At 40.5% G+C, this 22,345-nt stretch overlaps 1 long non-coding RNA gene across 1 annotated transcript; it reads right to left on the bottom strand.

Moving 5' to 3' along the window:
* Positions 1-11,298: 11,298 nt before the first annotated feature.
* Positions 11,299-22,113, bottom strand: LOC141414093 (uncharacterized). Its single transcript, XR_012439184.1, has 2 exons — positions 21,970-22,113; positions 11,299-11,520 (listed from the first exon to the last, which is right to left on the bottom strand). It is a non-coding gene; the product is annotated as an uncharacterized lncRNA (long non-coding RNA).
* Between the last annotated feature and the right edge of the window lie 232 nt (positions 22,114-22,345).

Raw genomic sequence — 22,345 nt, 5'->3', positions numbered from 1 at the left:
AAGATTCCACCTCACCCCTGTTAGAATAGCCATCATTAGCAACACCACCAACAACAGGTGTTGGTGAGGATGCGGGGAAAAAGGAACCCTCTTACACTGTTGGTGGGAATGTAAACTAGTACAACCACTCTTGAAAATAATTTGGAGTCTACTTAAAAAGCTAAACATTGATCTACCATATGATCCAGCAATACCACTCTTGGGGGATATACCCAAAAGAACGTGACACAGGTTACTCCAGAAGCACCTGCACACCCATGTTTATTGCGGCACTATTCACAATAGCCAAGTTATGGAAACAGCCAAGATGCCCCACTACTGATGAATGGATTAAGAAAATGTGGTATCTATACACAATGGAATTTTATGCAGCTACGAAGAAGGAAATGTTATCATTCGCTGGTAAATGGATGGAATTGGAGAACATAATTCTGAGTGAGGGTAGCCTGGCCCAAAAGACCAAAAATCATATGTTCTCCCTCATATATGGACATTAGATCAAGGGCAAACACAACAAAGGGATTGGGCTTTGATCATATGATAAAGTGAGAGCACACAAGGGAGGGGTGAGGATAGGTAAGACACCTAAAAAAAACTAGATAGCATTTGGTGCCCTCAACGCAGAGAAACTAAAGCAGATACTTTAAAGAAACTGAGGCCAACAGGAGAAGGGAACTAGGAACTAGAGAAAAGGTTAGTTCAAGAAGAATTAACTTAGAAGGTAACACACACGCACAGGAAAGTAATGTGAGTCAACTCCCTGTATAGCTATCCTTATCTCAACTAGCAGAAACCCTTGGTCCTTCCTATTATGGCTTATACTCTCTCTACAACAAAACTAGAGATAAGGGCAAAATAGTTTCTGCCGGGTAGCATGGGGTTGTGGGAGCTGGGGGGGAAGGGGGGTAGGTAAGGGAGGGGGTGCAGGAAAGGGGGGAGAAATGACCCAAACATAAGCACATATGAATAAAATAAAAATTAAAAAAATGTGTCAGGAGTTGATGAATACTATAAAGAAAAATAAAGGAGGGAAATCATGTAGGATAGAGATGGTGTGTGTATGCATGTAAGGGGGCAGAAGATAGAGTGACATTCTATTTTTAATAGAATTGGTCAGGTTGTGTTCTCTGATATATCCAGGGGACCTGAATGAAGTAAGACAGTGACCATAAAGATACCTCAAGGAAAGACACTGTAAGCAGGGGAAGAGAGTGCAAAGGGCCTAGTTAGGGGCCTCTCCCAGCAGAGCATGCAAGGCTTTGCTGGCTGGGAGGACTTTGGGTTCTATTCAGAGTAGAACAAGGAACCATTACTGATGTTTAAGCAGCACCATGAATTCAAGTGTTTAATATTTTAAAAGATCATTTTGCTAACTGTATGAAGAATAAATTCTAAGGGGTCAAGGGTGGAAACAGAGATTCCAGGTAGGATATTAAAATAATCTGGGCAAGAGATGATAGTGGCTTGGTTAATAAGAGAGCTGTTTAAAAATGATTATATTTGAGATTTATTTTTGTCCATATTTTAGACATCTTTGTTGAAGCATAATTTAAATACCATAAAATTCATCCATTTGAAATGCAGAATGTTTCTTAGCAAATTTATAAAGTTGCACAATCATCATCTAACTTAGTTTTAGAACACTTCTATCACCCCCAAAAAATCCCTTAGTGACATTTGCATTTAATTTCTGCCTCTGACTTCCAGTCCCAAAACACTAATCTGTTTTCTGTTTCTATAGATTTGCCTTTCCTGGACCTTTCACATAAATGGAATTAAACAGTATGGAGTCTTTTGAGTCTTGCATCTTCATTTAGCATTACATATTTAAGATTCATCCAAGTTGTAGTACGTAGAGGTCATCTATTCCTTTTGTTTCTGAATAGAGTTCCATTGCGTGAATATACCAAATTTGTTTAGCCATTCACCACTGATGGGCATTTGGATTCTCTTACTCTGTGTCTAAAGTGAATAAGGTGCTGTAAATATTAGTGAATATTCACTAATGTGAATATTACAGTCTTTGCATGAGCACATATTTTCACTTTTCTTGGGTGGATACCTAGGAGTGAAATTTTCTCAAGTTGGTTCTACTGAACAATGAATAGACACCTAAACAATGAAGGACAAGAATGAAAAAACAGGTTACACTAAGAGGAAGGCACTAATGAAGGGAGAGGGTAAAAGAAGGAAGTAACGAAGGTGAATATGGTTGATGTACTTTATATACACAAATGAATATAGATATCTAATCTTGTTAAAATAACCATAAGAAGATGACTAAGGTAGAAAGGAAAAAAAATAGAAAGGATGAACCAATTAAGGATATAATTCATATATACATGGAAATGTCATAATGAAACTGTATAGCTATCTTAAACAAACAAAAATTTTTTTTCAAAAATAAAGGACAAGAAGGTAAACTAGGTCCTTTCTGGGTGTTAGTACCAGTGTGGGGAGGGAAGGGAGGATAAGGAAAGGGTAAAGGAGGGTCAATATGGTGGAAATATTATGTACTCATGTATAAAAATGGAAAAATGAGACCTGCTGAAACTATTCTAAGAAAGGGGGAGGGAAGATAAAGGAGAATGATGGAGGGGATGAATTTAAGATATTGTAAGCCATTTTTGTAAATGTCACAATATATACCTAGTACAATAATAATATGACAATAAAAATTAAATTAAATTAAAAAAAGAAAGTGAAAAACTGTTTTCCAAAGTGACTGTATTTCCTATTACCATTAAACAATGTTGAACAATTCAATATTTCTCAATATCCTTAACCAAAGCAGTTAAGAAGATGCTGTAGAAAGGAGCAAAGATGGTTGATCCATTGAAAATTAAAAGGCAGAATTTGTAAGGAGAGTTTCGTGTGGGTTGGTAGGTTTGGTGTTAGGAATGTGAGGAAGCTTGTTTATGATTGGTCTTATGTTTTCAAGGTCATCTGTTTATAGTGGAAAAGAGAGGAAGATGTTAGTTTGGAAGGAGAGAAGAAAGTAAGAAATGGAAATTTAGAAGAATGGCAGAGCTATTGAACTTGAGAAATGGGGTTGGACTGAGGAGAGAGAGAGAAGCAAAGTCATTTTGGTGTATACCAAAGAATTAGTAATGTTGGATCATAGAATCTGAGCTGGGAAAGGGGGTGAAAACATGGGGGAGACAATCAGTGGAAGGTGGTGAAGTCAATATGTTTGGGGTCAGGTTCAAGAACTGTTGAGTCAGGGTGATAGAAGGAATGGAATGCAAAAGTAGGGTGTGACGGCAGGAAACTGAGGTAACAAATGGAAGGCATTGGCCTTGGAAATGAGGGTCTGAGGTAGGGTAGAAAATATGGAAGGATATCAGCCCAATATTTAAAAAATAATCAACATGAGTATTGAAATCAATGAGAATTATAGCAGGAGTAATGGTAGACACAAACTCTGGATACTAATGTTTTCATTAGTTTGATTCTAGAAATAATTGCAAAAGAGAGTTATTTGGTGGTATTGCTTAGGGTCATAGCTTTAAAGTATCTGTGCAGGGATGGTCAGGGTGAAGGAGAACCAGTGTTTTGGAAGCAATGGTAAAAATGCAAGGAGGACACATAAGCCTGTCTCCAGATTGGCAAAATCAGAAGTGAAAGAGACAAAATGTCTATCAGGTCCCAGGCACTCCTACCGCATTTTATTCCTACTTTATAATTGGCAAAGTTTCTTAAAGTCTGAATGTCTTATTTTTAAAATTTATCCCTTAGAATAGTGCACAATTAAAAAGTTGTGAATTGTTTGTTTCTGGAATTTTTCATTTAATATTTTTGGATCATGGTTCACTGTGAGTAACTAAAATTGCAGAAAGTGAAACTGTAGATAAGAGGGACTCCTACAATTTTATCTTATTCTAAAAATATTAAATTTCATAGAAAATTCTTTAATCTTATTATTGATTAACTTTATTGAAGAAATACAAAAGCAAAGTAAAGTAAAATTATATTGCAGCTATTACAAAGCATCTATAATTACTGATTTTTTCTTTGAAGCAACCCTGGAGGTTTCTTTCAGAGACTGAACTCTTCCTAGTCTACAGCATCATCTAAAGCCATGAGAAAAAAAAAAACAATAAAAAAAATATGAGTTGACATTTTCAATTTCTGTCTTGCTTCAATGTAATGGAAGCTCTTTGCCTTCACTTCCAGTGAGTTAGTGGCCTGTTGCTATGATTGGTAGCTTCAATTATGACCTTGAGATATTGTAAAAGGGACAAATCATAAATGCCACTCAATAATTCTGAATTTAGTGAGATTTTTATCTCCACCTAGAAGATGTCTGTAAAATGATTCATGAGTTATTTGAACTGGGTCCGCCAACTCTTGCTTCAAAAGAATTGAGACAGGAGAATTTATGATGACACAGGCTTCCTATTTTCTAGGTTGTTTTTCACAGTATGTTTTTGGGAGCAGGTAGATTTGCTGTTACTTCATTCTGCCAGCAGGCCTTTGCCTTCCATATTGCAGGATTCTTTTCATGTAGGAAATTAGCTAACCAACTTGCTGTTGGTGAGAAATACAGGCAAATAAATCTGGTGTCATAAAAAATGCACTAATGGGAACTTTCCTCAAAAATAAAGAACACATGTTTTCTTTTGAAATGTATGATTATATACCAGTGCCAATGGGTTGTATGAATAAGGCACCATACACACTGATTTCTGGAATGCCTATGTTACCACCATTCCTTGTCATTTATCTGCTGTAACGTCTCTTTTATATTTAGATTGGGATCAGAAATGTCAAATTAAGCACCATGGGGAAAACTATTACTTTGGTTCAGGAGGAGCTGAGGCAAATGGTTAAGCTAATAACCTATCAGGTAAGCTGGCTGCTCTTCTGAGATTTATTGTCCAATTTTGAAGCTCAAATTGGATTGGGTCCAGTTTTTTATCAAGTTCATTTTGGCAATAAGAAAGTGCCCATACTGATGTTGCTTTGTTTTGTGACTTGAAGTCTCCCAGGCGTAACTCCTCCTTCCACCCCCTTGCAAGTCATATAAGTTACGTGCACAGCAGGAATGACTGACCTTGAAGACAGGGCCTCCTCTGCTCCTTTCCCAAGCCAGCAGTACACACAGTGGGTAAGTTAGTCATCTTTTGATTGCCATAGACATATGTAGATCAGGCATATTTTTGTTCATCAATAAAAGTAAGTGTACAACAAACAACTTTCTCTGTTTTCCAGTCCTCTAATTAATGTTAATTTCAAGTCCATTTCACCCTAATTAAGCAATGTATTCTCCATCAACCTGGAGTCCCTTCTTCCTTGGCCATTCCTACCAGGAATGGAGTCTAAGTTTCAGGAGATATGAGTAAAGATTCCTCGCCTCCTCAGGAGGTATGAGAAAGGGTTCATCTAGACCTTGGTCCACATAGGCATCCACTGTTTCACAGGAGTCACCAAGTCACTGTGAAGGTTAATCTTAATTGCCAACTTGATTGGATTGAGAGATGCCTAGATTAGTAAGGCACACTTCTGTGATGAGTCTGTGAGTTTTCAGTAAGGATTGACTAAGAGGATTAGACCCACCTGAATGTGGGTGGCACCATCCAATAGGTTGGGGGCTTAGATGGAATAAAAAGGAGAAGAAGGTGTAAGCCTGCTGGCACCGGGATGCTCTCTCTCTGTTTCTATGAGGTGAGCAGCCTCTGCCACCTGTTCTTACCTCCATGATGTTCTGCCTCACCTCAGGTCCAAAACAATGGATCCAACCATTCTTGGACTGAAGCCATCATCCAAAATTAATCTTTCCTTCTTTTTTTTTTTTTAATCTTTCCTTCTTGTAAATTGTTTCTCTAAGGTATTTGTCATAGTAATGTAAAGTCTGCCTAACATGGTCACTATTGGGATAGCCCTGAAATGTGACCATGGGATTTTTTTCCTCTGCTTCTGTGCTATGAGACTATCCTTGTAGCTGTTATGTCCCATTGGGGTTCCAGAAATTTTGCTAGTGGCCTAAAGTGCTGCCTGCATAGTGTGATTTTGCTTAGGAGAGCATTCCTCCAGCTCTTCTCAATATCTAAGCCCTTGTTTGTGCCTCACATCTTCCATGAGACTGCTTTTTATGATTGTAAAGCCAGTTTATTCTCTTTTTCCTTTAAGATTATAGCCCTCACCTAGCAATTGTTATGCAGGGACTGTCTTGCTCAGTTTTTCATGAGTCTGTGCAGGATATTTTAGAGTTGAGTTCCATCACATTTATGTTCAGATCAGGACTGATTTGCCTTCTTCAAATAAACTAGCACTCCATCTTGAAACTAAGAAGTCCACATGCTCATGTAGAGAGGTGAATAAAACAGGTGCATGTAATAGGAAAAGAAATATAAGTGCATAGTTTATCAAGATTATGCCAAAGCAAAAACAATATGTCCATATATACTTTATTTTCCACACTGCATTATAAGCACAAAGGCAATATTTCTATATGTATCTTTTGTTTATTTCTCTGAGTGTACAAGCCCACTAGTGACTCATTTGATGGATGGTATCTTTGCTGTATACTGACCCAGTTCCAAGTAAAATGAAGACAGACATAAAGGAAATTAAAATATAAACAAAAGTTCCTACCCAAAACATTTCTTCTTTAGATGTGATTGGGAGACATCATCCATGAAAATGACTAATGGATAAGCCCAAATAATACATCCCTCTATCATCTCTTAGCAATGCATAGCAAGTTCATCTTGGTTCAATGAAGGTTTCTTGCATTTGTAAAACTTTCTGCTGTACCTGGCTCTTGTGATGTAGAGAAGAATAAGACATGATTTTGAGGTGCCATTTGAAATGACTACTTGGAATTTCTTAGCATGTAGGCATGATATGAAACTATAGATATGAATAGAGATACACAAGAAACTATTATTTTCATAAAAAAATTGTTCACTCTTAACCTTAAAATGACAAAGGTCAATATGGGAAGGTGATGGGAAGTAGTGAAGAGGTCAGGTAGAGATGAACCAATTCGGGTTGTAATACACTTGTGCATGGAAGCAATGCTAGGAATCTCTTTGTATAGCTATCTTTATCTCAACTAGCAAAAATGCTTTGTCTTTCTTATTATTGCTTATGTCTTCTCTACAACAAAATTGGAGAAAAGGGCAGAACAGGTTCTGCCTGGAAGCCAAGAGGGTGGGGGGAGAGGGGAAGGTCAGGGGGTATAGGGGAGAAATGGCCCAAACAATGTATGCACATATGAATAAATTAATAAAGAAAAAAATTATTCACTCTTGAGGAGGTACTTATAGTGATAATCCTGTTTGAAGAAAGGAAAAATATAAGTTATTAGTGGTTTTAATTGGACTGGAAGTGAGTTTCAACCTCTCAAGTTAACAACAACAAAAACAAATCGACTGCTGTTCTTGGATAGTTAATGAAGAAGCAATAGTATGCAGATTGCTGTATATAGACCATTATTAAAACCAAAGGCTCACTGCTATTTGGATAGCTCTCGAATAGGGGACACATATACATAAGTGTCTAAGCAAAAGGGGCACTATTAGTAATTATGCTGTGGGAGAAGGAGATGTAAACCTGGAACCTAGTCTTGCAGAATGGATTGTCAGAGGGAGTGAAAAGAATTTAGGGGCTAACTAAAGCAAAGACACCTGTGAAACTGCTCCTTAATGGCATATTAAACCTTAGCTGCCCTAGAAGTACATTCTCTTTCCACCTTCAGTGGAATTTCCCCAGAATAATTCCACAAACTCATTTGCTACCTCCAGAATTCACCTTTTGCAAATTCCCTGAACTAGGGCTTTATTGTTCCCAGATGTGGAGTTCTCACCATGTGTACTTGCTCTTGGGCTGGTGGGAAAAGAACTTTACAAAGATGGCAAAAACTCAAGTTCAAGCAGAATAGTATGAGTTGGGTGTGCTTCTTTGCATGAGGCATTGAATTAGTGACTAATCCTGGGGTTTAGAATGTATATTTGAGTGACTTCCTATAGGCTATTTTAAATAATATTACGTGTCATTATTTCTGTAAAATTGTATCTACATATTGTATACAATTTAAAAAATATAAGAACAAAATGATTTCATTTCTAGATGACATCATCTAGAAATCTATGCTTAGAGAGAAAACATAATGCTAGAAATGTTTTGGTATGTACCACATACCAAAAATGTTGATATATTTCCATTTATGTGTTTTAGATAGTTGAGATTATTCTCTATATGTATTTTCTTCACTTTTTATGGTACTAGGGTTTGAACTCAGGGCCTTGAGCTTGCTAGGCAGGCACTCTACCACTTGAGCCAATGCCTGTTGCTCTTTTTCCTCACTTTCATATCTAATTTCACACTACTTTAATTGGCTAATACTCAATAATGATGATACCTAATGTTTATGGATCCTAATATATATCATATAATTTAACCCATGTGACAGTCCTATGTAGGCACTTTTATTAACCCATCTAGCTGGTGAAGAAATTGAACAAAGAAGACTGGTGAGGGAACTGTTCAAGGTTTCACCACAATTAAAAGTAGATTCTGGGTTGAGCCAAGTGTGAAAAATACCAGGTATCAGGTGCTTACACACTAGGCTGAGCTGTAGTAGTCTGATTTTGGTTACAAAGACAGAAGCCACTAGAGGTTTTCTCACTTTGAATGAGTTTAATACAGGGAATGTAAGGCTTTGTAACCTTTGTACCTGCCTCCCATTGGAAGGAAGCAATGACCAGTCAGGAAAGCCCTAGATCTAGACAAAGAGAGAAGTGATACCTCTGTATCTGAACACAACTGCCTCCTGCACCTGAGAGATGCTGGCAAAATCCCACATCAGTGATGAGCTGATACCTACACCCCTGAGAGGATCTTCCACCAGAAAAAAAATGGCCCGCCATTTTCTTCTGACTTGTGATCTCCACAAAGTACCACCACTGATAATATCCAAACAGACACTTGTACCAAGGAAATCTGAGAAATGTGGTGTCCAAGGTTCCCCCTGTGGTACACGGGAAAGCTGAAAAGGACAGGGAGGAAAAAACATGAATTCATAGATATTATCAGACTCACAGGTTATGAGAAGAAGAATTTACTTGGTTTTCACCATCATTGTACACTTAAGTCAGTTCTGGGCCTGTGGTACACATCTAATTGCCTCATGTCCCCATCTGCATACCTCTGAACCACTCATTCCTTTCAATTGTTCCTGGAAGCCCAGATGAACTCCAGCTCCTGGCCCCTTAAGGTTGATTACTCTCTGCACAGCCACTTGGGGGCAGCACCTCCCCACCACCACCACAGCTGGTATTCACCTCAGTGATGGTGGCATGTTTCCCTAGGCTAGGTCTTCTCATCCTGTAAAAACTGCACACTCTCAGGTTGCTAAAGCAAATCTCCATCTACCTGTGCCAAACCCAACCAAGGTTCTCCCCACATGTGAGAATGCTCCATACTGTCTTCCATTTGTTCCCTGAGTGATTGACAGTTTTCAGGCCTCAATGTCTTATTTATGGCAACAGCTTTTTTGGCCTCTATGGGTAATCTTCTTTCTTTTGTAGGCAAACTGACCTATGGGTTGGAGGCAGATGTCTAGTTGCCTGACAGCCCCTCTTCTGTATCCCTTGTCCAATATTCTTATAAACTCTATCCTCAATGAAAACCAATTCAGAAGGATTGATTCCAGTTAGCTGCCAACCTGACACTTCATGGAGCATGTATTTAATGACTGGATCCTCAGGTTTAGAAACTGCCCATATACAGTTATGCTTTGTCACATTCTTTCCTTAGTATGTATCTCTAAAACTTAATTACTGCATAATAAATAAACGTTTTTAAGGTTGTGATACATATTGACAAATTGCTCTTGAGAGATTGTACCAATTTATACTTCCACCATCTGAGAGACAGTGCCTATATTTGTACGCTGACTTACTGCTTAGTACTTTACCTATCTATTGGACATTGTGTATGTGTGTGTGTGTATGTGTGCATATATATATGTATACTTAGATATGTACATATATATCACAATCTTTGCTTGCTATACTAAAATGAATCTTGCCCCAATCCTCATTTTAGTATATATCCCTGAGAATTCAAAACCCTGAACCTCCCACAAGTATGAAGAAGACAACACCCCCAACATATTTGTTTAGTCAACTATAATTGTGATAATTGCAACTGTTCATTGAATGCAAAATAGTCTTCCAGAGATTGATGAGGTATATCGCTATGTAGTAGACTTAGCTATGATTGACTAAAAATCCACAATAATGGTGACTTAAACTAATAGCTTTTCTTTTTCTCCTAACAACAAAGTCAGAAACTAATCAGGCCAATGCTGGTACAAGATGCTTGGAACACAAGTTCTTTTTAATTTCTATTGCCAAGGACATTTTTCAGGAGTTGCACATACAACTCCTCAGGAAGGTAGTTACCTATGTAGGCTTCGCTGCATGCAAGGGTAGGAAATGCAATCTTTATTCCAAGTGGTCATTTTTTAGCCAAAAATGAAAGGAGTTAAGAACAGCTAGAAAGGGAAAAAATAGAAGTGTCTGCTGTGGAGGCATGGAAGGGTAAGATATGGAATCTGTTCTTAAATTACTCATAATCTACTTTATTTCCCAGAATGCTTGTGTTCCTCCTTTACATAGCAAACACAATGTTGGGGATAATAGGCTACTTTTTCTCTTTCTTTTAATTATGGCCTGCTTTTTCTTAGACATAGATTACAGTTTCAAGATGCTTCATATTCATCTTGGACTTCAAATGGCTGTAACTTCTTATGCATTGCTTTTGTTTCCAGCTCAGCCTCTGTCTGGTTACCAACTGACTTAGAATAAGCACTCAAATGCAGCTGGTGAGTTGTGAGCCTGGAAGTTTGCTTCATATCCTTTCCTTGACAAAAGATTAATGAAAATGTACGAAAACATCAGGAAGCAAAGGAAGAAACTGAGAGAGAAGGAAAGAAAGAAGTAGGTCTCCATGATAAGAATCTCAGTTAAAATGAATATAGCCTCTGTCACACAAATTACAAAAGCTAATTCAGGCAGCTTTAATGGATAGATAAACATCAGTGGATATACAGACACAGGATTTCTTCCTGCTGTGGTATATTCCTTGGACATCTCTTCAAGTGCACAGCCAGCAAGGAATTATGATAATGTAATTTCATAAATTACTGGTCAAATAAGTTAAGATTGTGACATAAGCCTTATAGATTAGCACCATAAGCAAAGAACAGGTATCAGATTCCAGGAGTCTTGAGTCCTTGTTCATTATCTGTAATTAGCTGGCAAACAGTTGGGTCAAACTTCTCTATTTAATTTCACATCCATTTTTATTTCCAGCTTTCTTATCTCTTACCTGAGCCACATGCATATGCAGTGTGCCTTACTCAAGAATCATTTCGAAATGAAGAAATCTGTATATAGTTGATACTCAATTCACATACAATTATTGATTGATGGCTTTTGTCAGGTGATTATATTATTTTAGCAGGCCTTGAAAAATCTGTATACCGCTTCACATGGATGAGGGTGGCTGTTACAAAAACAAACAAAACCAGAAAATAATGTGTTGGCAAGGACATGGAGATACTGGAACTCTTGTACATTGCTTGTGGGGTGGGTGGGGAGGGGGAGCATATAACATGGTTAGAGCTCCCGTGGGAAACAGCTTGGCAATTCCTCAAAGAGCTAAACATAAAATTACCATGTAACTGAGCAATTCTACTCTGAAAAAGAATTGAAAACAATACTCAAACAGATGCTTGCAAGCCCATGTTCACAATAGCTACAAGGTGGAAATAATTCAAATATCCAGCAACAGATGAGTGGTTAAATATTGAAAACATTATGCCAAGTGCCATAAGCTAGACATAATAAGAGAAGTACTATATGGTTCCACCATGAAATATCTAGAATAAGCACATTTATAGAAATGGAAAGTAGATTACAGGTTACCTGGGGTTGATTGTGGAGTTATTATTTAATAGGTAGAATTTCTATTTGGGCTGATTTAAAAAAGTTAAGAAAAAAGATAGTTGCACAATATTTTGAATGTAATTAATGCTACTGAATTGTATAATAAGATAGCTAAAATTACTAATTTTATTATATATGTATTACCACAATTAAAAATAATTAATTTTGATTTTTATGTGTAAATGGTATTACATTTTATAGTTTACAAAGTCTTATGATATCTCAATTAATCTTCATAGTTCATGAAGTAGGCAGAATATTTACTATTCCTTTCATCCAGGCTACCCACACATGCCCCAGCCTGCTTCAGTGATGATGAACCTGGAGTTTAGAGAGTGTGTTTCCTATGTTGAAGAGACTTCATTTGCACCCAAGTTCTTACACTCCTTGCTCAAGGTTTGAGTGCTAACCCTTTTGGAGATTCAAATCCTGGGATTTCTTCCAAGGTCTGTTGATCTACAAATGTCCTTGCTCTGGGTTGTTGCTGTAGACTGGTTATGACTGACCTCCACTCAGCCTCTCCTTTGGGCATCTGAACCTCTGATTGAATGATTGCTAAGGATGTATGAATTTGGTTGAAAGAGGCCTGGAGAGAGAGTTAACGTCAGAATTCAAGAAGATGAAGATGCAGAAGGAAAAAGATGCTTACCTGATGACTCTTAAATTTGGGGCAAAAAGTGACTGGGAAACTGGGACTTTGACACCCTGGGAATTGTTGATCAGGGTCAAAGTCATTCAGAGTCATTGGAACCCAATTCTACTTCATTTAATCCTTATAGAAATGGGGAGGGGGCTAGAGAGAGAGGTGTTTTTCACACTTTGAGGTTGAAGGAAGGTTAAGGGTTTGACTCAGGCCATACAGTCAGAGGGGACCAACATAGAAATAGGACTCAGGTGTCTGACTTCCAGGCTGGGGCTCTTTCCATTATGTTGCAGATGGCTGCTTCCAAGATAGTGTCCAATGCCAGAAAATGCCATGTAGAAGACGCTGTTACTATTCTAAGTGTCAGGTGGGGTGGGGACAGCCCAGGGCAGAGGGTCGGAATACCATCCTGGATATGAAGCTCTCTTTTATGACTTATGCCACTCCAACTGGCATAAACAAAACATAGCTGAAGATTAAATGTCCTGAACATCATTAGCCCATGAGATTTCTTGACACCTACTCCCAGAATTCTGCCCCATTTACATTCCTCTTCAAGTTCTGTTAATCAAACTTCTGAAATGTGCTTGGAGTGTTTTCCTTTTTCTTACTACTCCTCAAGAAGCAAATACTCTCTTGCATACTTTGGGAAAGAAAACAAAAAGTTCTTTTCAAACCAGAGCTCAAGTCACCAAGAAAATAATTGCTTTACTGCCCTGTGCCTGTCTTGGGTGACCAACTTGTCCCAGTCTGCCTGGGACATTCCAGACTGAAAGCCCCATGTCCTCCCCTTAATCCAGGACAAACTAGGTGGTTGGAGATGCTACTATGGCTCTAATTTTCTGCATAGGCTCCTCTCCTGGATTCTACTTCCATTTCTATAGTTAGGTCTAGATTTGGCAAATTTGATCCTGCTGAGATGGGGGAGGGGCAGATAATAGCATGAGATTACCAGCAGAGGGAGATGGGGGTTTTGTGGTTCAGCAGAGGGAGATGGGGGTTTTGTGGTTCAGCAGAGGGAGATGGGGGTTTTGTGGTTCAGCAGAGGGAGATGGGGGTTTTGTGATTGTCTTGGTGGAAGCATAGTTGTGTTGACTCAAAGGAGTTCCTTTCTCCTGCCTCTGGGTGTGATGAATCCTATGCTACAAAACTCTTTGTCCTCATTAGAAAGACATTTCATGGCTTGAGCTACATCAAACAACGGCAGATGGATTGATGAACTGAACAGAATATAGACGAAGCCCCAAAAAGGTGAAGGGCAGATTTTTGTTGTTGTTGCAGTACTGAGGTTTGAACTCTGGCCTTTGTGCTTATCACTTAGGCCAAGCCCCTGGCCTTTTTGGTTTGCTCTTTTGCTTCAGTTACTTTTCAGAAAGGGTCTTCTCTTTTTTCCCAGATGGGCCTCTGGCTACAGTCTTCCTGATTTCCTCCTCAGGTGTAGCTGGGATTACAGACATAAACCATCATGCCCCGCCCATAAGGGCAGATTTTTTAGGGTCTAGGCTTCCTGGGGTGAGATGTGAGAGATTCCTAGGAGTGAAAGAGTGGGTGAAGGCTGGTTGCATGTGAGAAGACTTGGTTCTTCCCAGTATGAAATTGGGACTAGTCCATTGCCCTAGGGAAAATTCTTAAATCTTTTTGGGGTAGAACATTCTAGTAAAGCCAGAGGGAAGAAGTTATGTATAGGGTCAATCTATGAAGTGTGGTAATTAAGATGACTCAGTGCAAACCAGTTTGTTCATTTCTCTTGGCAAAGTGGGTTTGATGATCTTGGATGGCTTTCACCGGGCCCACTGCCGCAGGTTGATTGAGCCTCTGTGCTTGCAGAGAGGTCAAAGCACTCACCAGATGTCTCTGTCTCAAATGCCCCTATTTTCTTAAGAAGAGTTTGCTGTCCATGGTTAGATCTTTCTTTGCCGTGACAGTTTATTTGTTGCTCTGGCCTTGTGGTTTCAGACACTGACCCTTTGACAGCTCCGGAGGGACCTAGTAGCCTTTCAGCTTCACTCTGGCAAGGAGTTTCAATCACAGACAAGGTGAAGTCACTGCATGTGTGCGAGGGGTTTTATGTAAGCTGCCAGTGGTGGCCAGAGACTCTGCAGTCCTGCGGGGGACGGATCCGCAGTGCGATCAGAGCCGCACTGAGCTCACCGCCAGGCACAGCCGCTGCTGCATTGCTGCCCAGCTGAGCCAGGTCCCAACCTGGAGCTTGGCGGAGGAGGGAGCCGGTGGGCTTCTTCCAGTGATCCTGGGGCGCCGAGCCCAAATCTGACAATACTCAGAGGGAAGGGATGGGGATGGCAGGAAAGCTGCCTTATTGTGCAGTTTTTGGGACAATAGGTAGGTGAAAAGTGTGGGAGATTGTTGAAGAAACAGAGGGGAAAGGAAAAGGCTGTAGCTGTGTTTTGGAGGTTGGGAGGATTACAGCAGCAGGCCCTTGTAACTGACTAGCGGACACCATCTCTTTATGGGTGTCTTCTTTTCAAGAAAAAAAAATCACCCCACTCCTTCCAATACCCCAATTATTTCTTCCTTATACTCCACCAGCCTCCTCCCGGTCTTGGACATACAGCTGCCCATCCCAGCAGCTCTCCCTCCTTATTGTGGGGACCTCTGTGGAACCTCCTGTTTGGGGATTTCAGAATCTCTGCTGGCCAGTGCCTTTGTGCTGCACCAATCTGTTCTCCTAAATAGGAGTTATAATCTCACAATATTTCTTTGAGTTTATTCTGCATGAGGAACTGGGCTAGGTCCTTTAGGGCATTTTGGTGCCAGCTGGAGCTTACAGGATAATGGCAAGAAATAGGACAAGGCCCAGATAAATAAAGCATTTAGCCAAACATGGTACCTGAACACTACAAGGGAAATGCAAAGTGCTGTGTTTGTTGGCTTGTTTTTCTATAGACTCAAATACCTCTCACCTCTTTCCTTGAAGCTGAGTTTCTGCCTTGGAGGAAGAAAGTGTGGATTATGTCGTCTGGTCTCTGCAAATCTGATGGGGTTTTCAACAGGGCAGAAGCTATATGTACATTTCAGCTTTTAGCTAACTTCAGTGTAGTTACCCCCTTGTTGATCTGGTACAGAAAGCTTGCCAGTGACATGCTTTGTGATTTTTGGTAAGTGACTTAACATCAGTTTTCTCATCTGTGCAATAATTATTTTTCTTCTTTTGACACTTTTAAGAAAATGGAAATTAAAGTTGATATAGTGAATAATTATTAATATGATATAATAGCTGTCAATATTAAGTGAAAATTTTATGTTAAAGCATAATTTTAACAAGTTAAAACCATGACTCACATACAAATGTAACATGACTAAATGTCGTAAATTTTACTTAACCCATTAATTAATTAAGGAATGAGTAAGGTGCTAAAATGAGTTCAAAGGAGAATTTGAAGAATACAAACAAAACATATACATACAATAGCCTATAACACAATAAAATATACTGTTTGCAGTTGTCTTTAAATAAAACAGGATAGAAACCATCAAATCTCTACCAGACAAAATTCACTTGCATTTTTTTAGACAAGAATCGCTTGATTTACTGTCAGTTTCCTAAAGGTTAACTTCTATTCCTTCAGAGTTGTAGAATTAGCAGGCAAATGATAACAGCCAAAAGTATACACACTAGAGAATCACAGAATCTGCTAGGGTATGCCTACTTAGCATTACCTAGGTAATGAGAGGGCCCCTGTGTGAATCCCTCATAATTGAAGACAGACCAGAAGACAGAATACTTTTGGAGTTGGGGAAGGAGGTGTTGTGAAGAGTAAGTTGATTCTATAACTTGAGGAGAGTCTGCATTTACGATGTTACTTTATCAAGCACCTTAGATTTCTAGGGCAAGACCACCAACCTTAAGATGTGAGACATTTACAGAGGCCGCTGAAGTGAGAGCTGGTACCAGAAGCTGCTTTTTGCTGACTGGCTGCTCTGTAGCCTGAAGACTCCTGTGCCAGAGGCACTGAGCCTTGAAATCATGCCACAGGCATCGGGGGTAGAGAAGGAAACCCAAGGTGGGGTGAGGAGGTCTGTCTAGACACCAGTAGGTTGACCAGTAGCCTAGCTCTCTCCTCTGACTTCTTGCTGCTCCAAGACTGCCCATCCCGGAGTCATATTTATATTAACATAGTTTCCAGCACGAAGTGGCAGAGAATTTCTGTGATCTTGCACTCTACTTTAAAAATCATCATGGTTAGGGGAGGTGCTAAGAATTAGCATGATTAAGACTCCTAGGAAATTTTCTCCAGGAACTCCGTGCTGTGTTTCTCAAAAGCATCGCCCAGGAGCCCCCGAATCACAATCACTTTGAATGTCATCTCCAAACTGATGGAAATGACATTTAGACAATCAGTGGGAGCTGGGCATGGTGGCCATACCTGTAATCCCAGCTACTAGAGAAGCAGAGACCTATCTAAAAAAACAAACTAAAGCAAAAAGGACTGGGAGTGTGCTTCAAGTGGTAGAGCACTTGCCTAGCAAGCCTGAGGCCCTGAGTTTAAGACTCAGTATCGCCAAAAGAAAACAAAACAAAAAAATCAGGGGCCAAGCCCTTTTCTTTTCTTTCTTTTTTGGAAGTGAGACCAACCAGTTTCTCAAACTGGGAGGAAGGGAGGCGAAGAAGGAAGGGCAGACATACTGACTGTTGGTTTGCAGTACTGGGTGACAATAAGATAAAGTGCTCGCAATTCTCTAAGTCCTCTTGAATTTAGGGAAATCCAGGAGGAAGTGAAGGCAAACATAGTGGAGTAAGTCAAATATGATTTACTCGCAGATAGGCAAGGAGATCTCCTTTCCTTGCTTGGGCCACATAATTAAGTCTAATTAATGGAAAGTGATTGTAGAGGGACTTTACAGCCTATTTTCAGTTCTCATTACCCAAAGACAGCAATCAAAATGCAGATGAGCCATCTCCATCTCACCTCAGGAGAGGAGCACAGCTTCCTGCTAATGAAGGAGAAAGGCAAATAGAAACTTATGGCTTCCTAGCCCACATTGGCCACCTGGGGTGGCAGTAGGGGGACAGAGGGGACTAGCAGACACACTTTGTCTTCTGAAAGGGTGCCACCTTGCATTGACTGCTTTCTGTAAGGAGAGGCTAAGTGCTTTACTAATGCTGTCTTCACACTGCTGGGAGAGAGGCAGGGGGCCAAGGAGTCTTATTTCTTCCTCTCTTGGCCCCAATCTGAATGAAGATGAGCAGCTAAGTGTCTTTCCCCAAGGCACACCAGGCCACGGGGGTTTTTAACCAGAAAGGGCACTTCAGTGCATTACAGTTTGGCAGCATTAGAGATCCATTCTCATCCTGACCTTCAGCCTCAATAATTAGAGCCTTCTCCTTTAACTAAATAAAGAAGATCTGGGACAGCATGGGACAGAATTAGAAATAACCCGCCAGGAGATTCGAACTGAGCCTGAGGACAACAGCATGGTGTGCTGTACCCAAATGGAGAACTCTGATCCAATGGAGGCAGATGGATGCCTCCTAAAACTGCATGAGATTTTTTGTTTATTTGTTTCTTTAAACGGAAAATAATGCCCAACAAACTCCTCTGAAAAACAGATCAGCCTAGGATGAAATGGCCAGTGCACCCCTCCCGACAGGGGTAATAAATTAATCCTTGGCTGTGTCTGCAGCAGCTGCCTGGGCATCATGCTGGCTCTTTCCAGTCTGTCCCAGGAGAGTCCTCACAGCCCCTCCCTCCCGTCCATGCCAGCACTGCTAATTTTAGCTCTTCCAGCATGTGCACAGTCTATATTTAGTGTATGAAAGTCAGAGTTCAGCATACAATTCATCAAGCCATCAGTCATCCCTCCATTCACTGACACATAGAGAAAAATCCTTCTAAAAGACTCACTTGCTCTCTACCAGGAGAGGAAGTCATTCTAAGGAGAAGCCTCACTGTGGTGTGCAAGCAGTGTCTGAGCGTGCCAGGCCCTGAGCCAGGAGCCAGGGCACAGGGTGTGGTTCCAGAGGACACAGGGAGGAGGGAGAGGCAAGTGGTGCTGTAGTCATTCTGTTCCTGTTGAAACTGCAGGCAATTGGTGCAGCTCCTGAGGCCTTTACTTAGGTGTCACTTCTGGTGGGGAGCTTGCCCGGAGACCTTTACATAAATTAGGAACCCTCCACTGTACCACTATTTCCTCTGCTTCGCTCTATAGCAGCATCTCTAACTTTGATGTGCAAACAAGTGACTAGGATGTGATCAGATGCAGGTAGGTTCCCAGTTCCCATTTGGTATGTGTGAGGTAGACCTCATTTCTGTTAAGTTCCCAGGACATTCCATGCTGCGGACTGGGCTGAGCTCTACAGTGTACTGGCAATGGTTCTGTGTAATGCCTGGCCATGTGCTGTCTTCTGTTTTACACTGTAAGGTCTTTGAAGGTATTAGCCTTCACTGACATTTGATTTCATAGTTTAATCCTGAAAAATGTTGCAGGCAGTATTTATTATTTTTATTATTTAGTTTTTAATTAAAAAATACTGAAAGAATATACACGATTTACCAAAACTCACACAGCTGCAAAAGAAAGCCAAGACTCAAATTCAGGTCTGCTGGCTCAAAAACTCAGAAAAGGAACTGAATGGTGCTGGGGACATGGCCTGGGCCAGAAGTGGGAGAAAGTGACCCTAGCTCTAGGGCATGGCTTGAGTAGGCTACCCTGGCTCTTCCTTTCAGTACTAGGGATTAAACCCAGGACCTCAATCTCGCTAGGTAATCGCTCCACCATCTGAGTTATACCTTCAGTCCTGCTTTTGCTTTTGAGATAGGGAATTGCCAACTTTGCCTAGGTTGGTCTCAAACTTTTGATCTTCCTGTCTTTGCTTCCAGAGTAGCTGAGACTACTGGTGTGTGCCACCATATCCGGCAAAAAAACAGAATAGCTAAAATTCAACTTTTTTCTTCCGTCTATGGTGCTGGACATCAAAATCAGACAGGCGCCGACCACTGTGCTCGGCTCTTCTTTGACCTTCAGAAAGGCTGAAAAGCAGCTTAGGCCTGAAGCAATATCTACAGGGTATGTGGGGTTGTGAAATGCTACAAATCTCAAAGAGGGCTGCTTTGAGATAGAGTTGATACTAGGATGCCCAGCTGGTAGCAAGCCCAGATTGTGCCTCAGGGGATAAACTTGCAAATTCGTGGATGAAGCCATTATTGGTTGGGGGATGAGAGGGAAGAAAAGTGGGTGTTCTTGATTTATGGCCCTCTCTACTACAACCACCATAGTTGCAAGCCAATTATGGTGGTCATACCCACAGTAGTACCCAATTGTACCACAGTGAGGAAGCCATTCTAGCCCATGGGCAAGATGATCTGTGTTCATGGTTTCAGTTTAGGTCCTGAGCTGCTCACACACTTCCACCCAGAGACCCCCCTCTTTCCTCAAGGATGCAGAGGTACTGTTCTGGGGGTGAGGCAGAGGGGACTGGGTTTTCTTGCTCCTGAGGGATGGATTATAGGAATGAACCACTGTGCCAAGCTACATATCTTCTTTTTAACAATTTTTTTAAATGAGTCCCCTATTCCTTTACCTTTCATCTGGTTATTGATACTGCATTCTTCCTCCCTCTTGTATACTCCGGAAAGGTCCTGTTCACCCACTCTACTTTCTATCATAATTAACAAAAAATTTTATTAAATCATCTACTGCATTATTCAACCTAGTCAACAACATAGCTTAGTATAACTCCAAGTTATATCAGAGCAGAGTATTTAATGTGTTCAGCTCAATTCCCTCTTTAGAGGTGGTTATATGACCCAATTCTGGATTTATCATTCTCACCCTGACCAATCCTTTCGATATAGCTCTCTTTTCAAAGAAGTATGTACTTGTTCCCCAATTTTTTATATGAACTGTTGCATCAACAGTGATCAAAAAGAATAGTAGAACTATATTAAGGCAAACTTATTCCTGTAACTAACACAAAAACAAAACCCTTCAACTATATATCAATTTCGGAACTCTGCTTTGAAGACTATGTAGGAGTTAAAAAGAAAGAGGAGGAATTCCAGTAAAGGGAATAGCATTTGGGCATGCCATTGTACTACTGAGCGCTAACTGTTGTATGAATTGAAACATGAGTAAGTTTGAGATAGGACAGAAGTGGGGCAAAATTAGGAAGGATGAGATCAGAGTCAGGCAGTAACCATACCATCTAGAGCCTTGTGGATTAATCTTACTTGGAATTTGAGCTTTACCCTGAATGCTCTAGAGACCTCTCAAAGGATTGGAATCAGAACAGTGGATGCAGTATGGTTACAGATTGAAAGAGGATTGATTACACAGAAGGCAGTGTATTGTGGTGGGACAATAATGATCCCATGGAGAAGTGCTGGGGACTTGTGCTGAGGCTGGCAGGGGCCCAGGGATCCTATTTGAGAGATATTAATGAGGAAGAATCTGCAGGTCTTGGTTATATGACTGATTGATTGGTTGGATGTGAGGGTGGAGAGAGAAAAAAAATAAAATCACTCAAAAGTTTTGATGTCTAAAGACTGAATGGATAGTATACCATGTGCCAAGAGAGGGAGTGTAAGAGATTTTGACCAAGTGCATTTCAACATGTGCCTGGTGAAATGCATCTTGGGACAAGTCTGCAAACTGCTTATAATTCCTTATGCTCTTTATTAATCACAACATGACTTGAACTGCCTGTCTTCATTATGGTTAATTATTGGTATACACTCTTATGGTGTAAGTCAAACAACATGTGTCTAAGAGTGAAAAAACATAAATCTATACAAGAGTGAAAAGCCCCACAGTAACTGACTTTATTCACTGAGTTGGTGAATCACCAGTGGGTTCAAGAGAGGATGGAAAGAATGAAAGGGAAGACACCAAGTACAGACAAGTTCCAATGATTGTTGCTGTTAGGGCAACAGAAAAATTGGGTAGTAGTAGCTAGAGACAGAAGTGAAGTTGAGAGATGGATTTTAGACAGATGGATACAGTGTGTTTGTATGCAGTTGGAAACACTCTTTATGTAAGAAATAGATGAAACAATGGGTGGAACAAAATCCTTGAGAAGGCACAGGGGAATGGAGCCTAGAACACAAATACAGGCTGAAGAGTTCATACCTTGTAGCAGGAGATAAGGCAACTCATACAGGCACAGCTGTGGGTAGATCAGAAGATAGGAACCTGTAGAAGTTCCTTGTCTGATTGTTCTAATTTCCGTGGGAAATAAGAAATCCAGATCATCAGTCAAGTATAAGAAATTTGAAGTGGGAGGATGGAGTGTGAGATTCTTGTCATGGAGAGAGGGAGACTGAAGAGCCAGGGGTCTGTAATAGGATGGGAGGACACCCCAAAGGGGCTTGGGAGGTTAGTCATTCATGGAAAGTGACTCCTCACCTCATTGTATATTTTCTCTGGCAGGTCTGGAGGCTCAGGAAGGAAAGAGGGCTCCACCAGCTCTCTTCCTTTTCTTATTTCTTCTTGTAGCACACAAAGCTCTTGAAGGTTTAGGTGGTTTGCTCTCAGGCCAGTCCCGGATGAAAGCTGGGGTTGGAAGAAGATAGGCAGGACTGTTTTTGAAATGTCTGCTCTGCCTGCCAGTCAGCACTCACCTGGCAAGCTGGCCTTTGACTGTACTGGTATTTTAAACATTCACATGTGTCCTAAGCCAGCCTGGCAGCCACTCCATGCAAGCCAACCATTGCCCTCGTTACCAGAAGGGCCTTGGGGACCCTCAGAATCCTCAGTCATCAGACACTGATCTGAACTGCAT

The sequence above is a fragment of the Castor canadensis genome, chromosome 11, assembly GCF_047511655.1.
Source record: "Castor canadensis chromosome 11, mCasCan1.hap1v2, whole genome shotgun sequence".
Taxonomy (NCBI): domain Eukaryota; kingdom Metazoa; phylum Chordata; class Mammalia; order Rodentia; family Castoridae; genus Castor; species Castor canadensis.
The sequence above is the reverse complement of the archived record's forward strand: the minus strand, read 5'-3'. Positions and strand labels throughout refer to the sequence as shown.